Source organism: Camelus dromedarius, chromosome 11 (assembly GCF_036321535.1).
Source record: "Camelus dromedarius isolate mCamDro1 chromosome 11, mCamDro1.pat, whole genome shotgun sequence".
In the NCBI taxonomy this organism is placed as follows: Eukaryota; Metazoa; Chordata; class Mammalia; order Artiodactyla; family Camelidae; genus Camelus; species Camelus dromedarius.
In genome coordinates, this window is record NC_087446.1 from 70,091,704 (window position 1) to 70,098,999 (window position 7,296).

Consider the following 7,296-nt stretch of genomic DNA (forward strand, 5'->3'; position numbering starts at 1 on the left):
ATATATGAATGGAGTGGAGTTTGCAATTGAAAAGAAACTTTGTGTTCCCAACAAGCTAGGTGAAGGACGGCTTTCACCCACAATTATCTCTCAGAACTGAGCATGTGGAGAGATGTTCGATCATCTAGCACAAAGGGAAAGGGTTGCAGGAGAAACTTTTACTCTGGTTTCTCAGTCTGTTTCCTAGTGCCGGTTTGAAGTTCCTGCAGTTTTCACTGTAAAACCGAGTTGGCGCTAGTACCTCCCCGTATAAATGTATGGAGTGGAGTTTGCAACTGAAAGAAACTTTGTGTTCCCAACAAGCTAGGTGAAGGACGGCTTTCACACACACTTATCTCTCAGAACTGAGCATGTGGAGAGAAGTTCGTTCATCTATCACAAAGGAAACGGGTTGCAGGGGAAACTTTTACTCTGGTTTCTCAGTCTGTTTCCTAGTGCCGGTTTGAAGTTCCTGCAGTTTTCACTGTAAAACCGAGTTGGAGCTAGTACCTCCCCATATATATGTATGGAGTGGAGTTTGCAACTGAAAAGGAACTTTGGGTTCCCAACAAGATAGGTGAAGGACGGCATTCACACTCACTTATCTCTCAGAACTGAGCAGGTGGAGAGACGTTCGTTCATCTAGCACAAAAGGAACGGTTTGAAGGAGAAACGTTTACTCTGGTTTCTCAGTCTGTTTCCTAGTGCCGGTTTGAAGTTCCTGCAATTTTCACTGTAAAACCGAGTTGGAACTAGTACCTCCCCATATATATGTATGGAGTGGAGTTTGCAATTGAAAAGAAACTTTGTGTTCCCAACAAGCTAGGTGAAGGACGGCTTTCACCCACAATTATCTCTCAGAACTGAGCATGTGGAGAGATGTTCGATCATCTAGCACAAAGGGAAAGGGTTGCAGGAGAAACTTTTACTCTGGTTTCTCAGTCTGTTTCCTAGTGCCGGTTTGAAGTTCCTGCAGTTTTCACTGTAAAACCGAGTTGGAGCTAGTACCTCCCCATATATATGTATGGATTGGAGTTTGCAATTGAAAGATACTTTGTGTTCCCAACAAGCTAGGTGAAGGACGGCTTTCACACACACTTATCTCTCAGAACTTAGCATGTTGAGAGACTTTCTTTCATCTAGCACAAAGGGAAAGGGTTGCAGGAGAAACCTTTACTCTGGTTTCTCAGTCTGTTTCCTAGTGCCGGTTTTATGTTCCTGCAGTTATCACTGTAAAACGGAGTTGGAGCTAGTACATCCCCATATATATATATGGAGTGGAGTTTGCAACTGAAAAGAAACATTGGGTTCCCAACAAGCTAGTTGAAGTACGGCTTTCACACACACTTATCTCTCAGAACTGAGCATGTGGAGAGATGTTCGTTCATCTAGCACAAAGGGTACGGGTAGAAGGAGAAACTTTTACTCTGGTTTCTCAGTCTGTTTCCTAGTGCCGGTTTGAAGTTCCTGCAGTTTTCACTGTAAAACCGAGTTGGAACTAGTACCTCCCCATATATATGTATGGAGTGGAGTTTGCCACTGAAAAGAAACTTTGTGTTCCCAACAAGCTAGGTGAAGGACGGCTTTCACACACACTTATCTCTGAACTGAGCATGTGGATTGACGTTCGTTCATCTAGCACATAAGGAACGGGTTGCAGGGAAACTTTTACACTGGTTTCTCAGTGTGTTTCCTAGTGCCGGTTTGAAGATCCTGCAGTTTGCACTGTAAAACCGACTTGGAGCTCGTACCTCCCCATATATACGTACGGATTGGAGTTTGTAACTGAAAAGAAACTTTGTGTTCCCAACAAGCTAGGTGAAGGACGGCTTTCACACTCACTTATCACTAAGAACTGAGCATGTGGAGAGAGGTTCGTTCATCTAGCACAAACGGAACGGTTTGCAGGAGAAACTTTTACTCTGGTTTCTCAGTCTGTTTCCTAGTGCCGTTTTGAAGTACCTGCAGTTTGCACTGTAAAACCGAGTTGGAGCTAGTACCTCCCCATATATATGTATGGAGTGGAGTTTCCAAGTGAAAAGAAACATTGTTTTCCCAAAAATCTAGGTGAACTACGGCTTTCACACACAGTTATCTCACAGAAATGAGCATGTGGCGAGACGTTCGTTCATCTAGCACCAGGGGAACGGGTAGGAGGAGAAACTATTACTCTGGTTTCTCAGTCTGTTTCCTAGTGCCGGTTTGAAGTTCCTGCAATTTTCACTGTAAAATCGGGTTGGAGCTTGTACCTCCAAATATATATGTATGGAGTGGAGTTTGCAACTGAAAAGAAACTTTGGGTTCCGAACAAGCTAGTTGAAGGACGGCTTTCACACTCACTTATCACTAAGAACTGAGCATGTGGAGAGACGTTCGTTCATCTAGCACAAACGGAACGGTTTGCAGGAGAAACTTTTACTCTGGTTTCTCAGTCTGTTTCCTAGTGCCGGTTTGAAGTTCCTGCAGTTTTCACTGTAAAACCGAGTTGGAACTAGTACCTCCCCATATATATGTATGGAGTGGAGTTTGCAATTGAAAAGAAACTTTGTGTTCCCAACAAGCTAGGTGAAGGACGGCTTTCACACACAATTATCTCTCAGAACTGAGCATGTGGAGAGATGTTCGATCATCTAGCAAAAAGGGAAAGGGTTGCAGGAGAAACTTTTACTCTGTTTTCTCAGTCTGTTTCCTAGTGCCGGTTTGAAGTTCCTGCAGTTTTCACTGTAAAACCGAGTTGGAGCTAGTACTTCCCCATATATATGTATGGAGTGGAGTTTGCAAGTGAAAAGATACTTTGTGTTCCCAACAAGCTAGGTGAAGGACGGCTTTCACACACACTTATCTCTCAGAACTTAGCATGTTGAGAGACTTTCTTTCATCTAGCACAAAGGGAAAGGGTTGCAGGAGAAACTTTTACTCTGGTTTCTCAGTCTGTTTCCTAGTGCCGGTTTTAAGTTCCTGCAGTTATCACTGTAAAACGGAGTTGGAGCTAGTACATCCCCATATATATATATATGGAGTGGAGTTTGCAACTGAAAAGAAACATTGGGTTCCCAACAAGCTAGTTGAAGTACGGCTTTCACACACACTTATCTCTCAGAACTGAGCATGTGGAGAGATGTTCGTTCATCTAGCACAAAGGGTACGGGTAGAAGGAGAAACTTTTACTCTGGTTTCTCAGTCTGTTTCCTAGTGCCGGTTTGAAGTTCCTGCAGTTTTCACTGTAAAACCGAGTTGGAACTAGTACCTCCCCATATATATGTATGGAGTGGAGTTTGCCACTGAAAAGAAACTTTGTGTTCCCAACAAGCTAGGTGAAGGACGGCTTTCACACACACTTATCTCTGAACTGAGCATGTGGATTGACGTTCGTTCATCTAGCACAAAAGGAACGGGTTGCAGGGAAACTTTTACACTGGTTTCTCAGTGTGTTTCCTAGTGCCGGTTTGAAGATCCTGCAGTTTGCACTGTAAAACCGACTTGGAGCTCGTACCTCCCCATATATACGTATGGATTGGAGTTTGTAACTGAAAAGAAACTTTGTGTTCCCAACAAGCTAGGTGAAGGACGGCTTTCACACTCACTTATCACTAAGAACTGAGCATGTGGAGAGAGGTTCGTTCATCTAGCACAAACGGAACGGTTTGCAGGAGAAACTTTTACTCTGGTTTCTCAGTCTGTTTCCTAGTGCCGTTTTGAAGTACCTGCAGTTTGCACTGTAAAACCGAGTTGGAGCTAATACCTCCCCATATATATGTATGGAGTGGAGTTTCCAAGTGAAAAGAAATATTGTTTTCCCAAAAAGCTAGGTGAACTACGGCTTTCACACACAGTTATCTCACAGAAATGAGCATGTGGCGAGACGTTCGTTCATCTAGCACCAGGGGAACGGGTAGGAGGAGAAACTATTACTCTGGTTTCTCAGTCTGTTTCCTAGTGCCGGTTTGAAGTTCCTGCAATTTTCACTGTAAAATCGGGTTGGAGCTTGTACCTCCAAATATATATGTATGGAGTGGAGTTTGCAACTGAAAAGAAACTTTGGGTTCCGAACAAGCTAGGTGAAGGACGGCATTCACACTCATTTATATCTCAGAACTGAGCAGGTGGAGAGACGTTCGTTCACCTAGCACAAAAAGAACGGTTTGAAGGAGAAACTTTTACTCTGGTTTCTCAGTCTGTTTCCTAGTGCCGATTTGAAGTTCCTGCAGTTTTCCCTGTAAAACCGAGTTGGAACTAGTACATCCCCATATATATGTATGGAGTGGAGTTTGCAACTGAAAAGAAACTTTGTGTTCCCAACAAGCTAGGTGAAAGGCGGCTTTCACACACACTTACCTCTCAGAACTGAGCAGGTGGAGAGACGTTCGTTCATCTACCACAAAGGGAACGGGTTGAAGGAGAAACTTTTACTCTGGTTTCTCAGTCTGTTTCCTAGTGCCGGTTTGAAGTTCCTGCATTTTTCACTGTAAAACCGAGTTGGAACTAGTACCTCCCCATATATATGTATGGATTGGAGTTTGCAACTGAAAAGAAACTTTGTGTTCCCAACAAGCTAGGTGAAGGACGGCTTTCACACACACTTATCTCTCAGAACTGAGCATGTGGATAGACGTTCGTTCATCTAGCACAAAAGGAACGGGTTGCAGGGAAACATTTACTCTGGTTTCTCAGTCTGTTTCCTAGTGCCGTTTTGAATATCCTGCAGTTTGCACTGTAAAACCGTGTTAGAGCTCGTACCTCCCCATATATACGTATGGATTGGAGTTTGCAACTGAAAAGAAACTTTGTGTTCCCAACAAGCTAGGTGAAGGACGGTTTTCACACACACATCTCTCAGAAATGAGCATGTGGGGGACGTTCGTTCATGTAGCACAAAGGGAACGGGTAGGAGGAGAAACTTTTACTCTGGTTTCTCAGTCTGTTTCCTAGTGCCGGTTTGAAGTTCCTGCAGTTTTCACTGTAAAACCGTGTTGGAGCTCGTACCTCCCCATATATACGTATGGATTGGAGTTTGCAACTGAAAAGAAACTTTGTGTTCCCAACAAGCTAGGTGAAGGACGGCTTTCACACACACTTATCTCTCAGAACTGAGCATGTGGAGAGACGTTCGTTCATCTATCACTAAGGAAACGGGTTTCAGGGGAAACTTTTACTCTGGTTTCTCAGTCTGTTTCCTAGCCCCGGTTTGAAGTCCCTGCAGTTTTCACTGTAAAACCGAGTTGGAGCTTGTACCTCCCCATATATATGTATGGAGTTGGTTTTGCAACTGAAAAGAATCTTTGGGTTACCAAGAAGCTAGGTGAAGGACGGCATTCACACTCATTTATCTCTCAGAACTGAGCAGGTGGAGAGACGTTCGTTCATCTAGCACAAAAAGAACGGTTTGAAGGAGAAACTTTTACTCTGGTTTCTCAGTCTGTTTCCTAGTGCCGGTTTGAAGTTCCTGCAGTTTTCCCTGTAAAACCGAGTTGGAACTAGTACATCCCCATATATATGTATGGAGTGGAGTTTGCAACTGAAAAGAAACTTTGTGTTCCCAACAAGCTAGGTGAAAGAAGGCTTTCACACACACATATCTCTCAGAACTGAGCAGGTGGAGAGACGTTCGTTCATCTACCACAAAGGGAACGGGTTGAAGGAGAAACTTTTACTCTGGTTTCTCAGTCTGTTTCCTAGTGCCGGTTTGAAGTTCCTGCAATTTTCACTGTAAAACCGAGTTGGAACTAGTACCTCCCCATATATATGTATGGATTGGAGTTTGCAATTGAAAAGAAACTTTGTGTTCCCAACAAGCTAGTTGAAGGACGGTTTTCACACACACATCTCTCAGAAAAGAGCATGTGGGAAACGTTCGTTCATGTAGCACAAAGGGATCGGGTAGGAGGAGAAACTTTTACTCTGGTTTCTCAGTCTGTTTCCTAGTGCCGGTTTGAAGTTCCTGCAGTTTTCACTGTAAAACTGAGTTGGCGCTAGTACCACCCCATATATATGTATGGAGTGGAGATAGCAACTGAAAAGAAACTTTGTGTTCCCAACAAGCTAGGTGATGGACGGCTTTCACACACAATGATCTCTCAGAACTTAGCATGTGGAGAGACGTTCATTCATCTAACACAAATGGAACGGGTTGAAGGAGAATTTTTTACTCTGGTTTCTCAGTCTGTTTCCTAGTGCCGGTTTGAAGTTCCTTCAGTTTTCACTGTAAAACCGTGTAGTAGCTCGTACCTCCCCATATATACGTATGGATTGGAGTTTGCAACTGAAAAGAAACTTTGTGTTCCCAACAAGCTAGGTGAAGGACGGCTTTCACACACACTTATCTCTCAGAACTGAGCATGTGGAGAGACGTTCGTTCATCTATCACAAAGGAAACGGGTTGCAGGGGAAACTTTTACTCTGGTTTCTCAGTCTGTTTCCTAGTGCCGGTTTGAGTTCCTGCAGTTTTCACTGTAAAACAGATTTGGAGCTAGAACCTCCCCATATATATGTATGGAGTGGATATTGCAACTGAAAAGAAACTTTGTGTTCCCAACAAGCTAGGTGAAGAACGGCTTTCACACACACTTATCTCTCAGAACTGAGCATGTGGAAAGACGTTCGTTCATCTAGCACAAAGGGAACGGGTTGCAGGAGAAACTTTTACTCTGGTTTCTCAGTCTGTTTACTAGTGCCGGATTGAAGTTCCTGCAGTTTTCACTGTAAAACCGAGTTGGCGCTAGTACCTCCACATATAAATGTATGGAGTGGAGTTTTCAACTGAAAGAAACTTTGTGTTCCCAACAAGCTAGGTGAAGGACGGCTTTCACACACACTTATCTCTCAGAACTGAGCATGTGGAGAGACATTCGTTCATCTAGCACAAAGGGAACGGGTTGCAGGAGAAACTTTTACTCTGGTTTCTCAGTCTGTTTACTAGTGCCGGATTGAAGTTCCTGCAGTTTTCACTGTAAAAACGAGTTGGAGCTTGTACCTACCCATATATATGTATGGAGTGGTGTATGCAACTGAAAAGAAACTTTGTGTTCCCAACAAGCTAGATGAAGGACGGCTTTCACACACACTTATCTCTCAGAACTAAGCATGTGGAGAGACGTTCGTTCATCTAGCACAAATGGAACGGATTGCAGGAGTAACTTTTACTCTGGTTTCCTAGTCTGTTTCCTATTGCCGGATTGAAGTTAGTGCAAATTTCAATGTAAATCCAAGTTGGAGCTCGTGCCTCCCCATATATATGTATGGAGTGGAATTTGCAAGTGAAAAGAAACTTTGTGTTCCCAACAAGCTTGGTGAAGTACGGCTTTCACACACACTTATCTC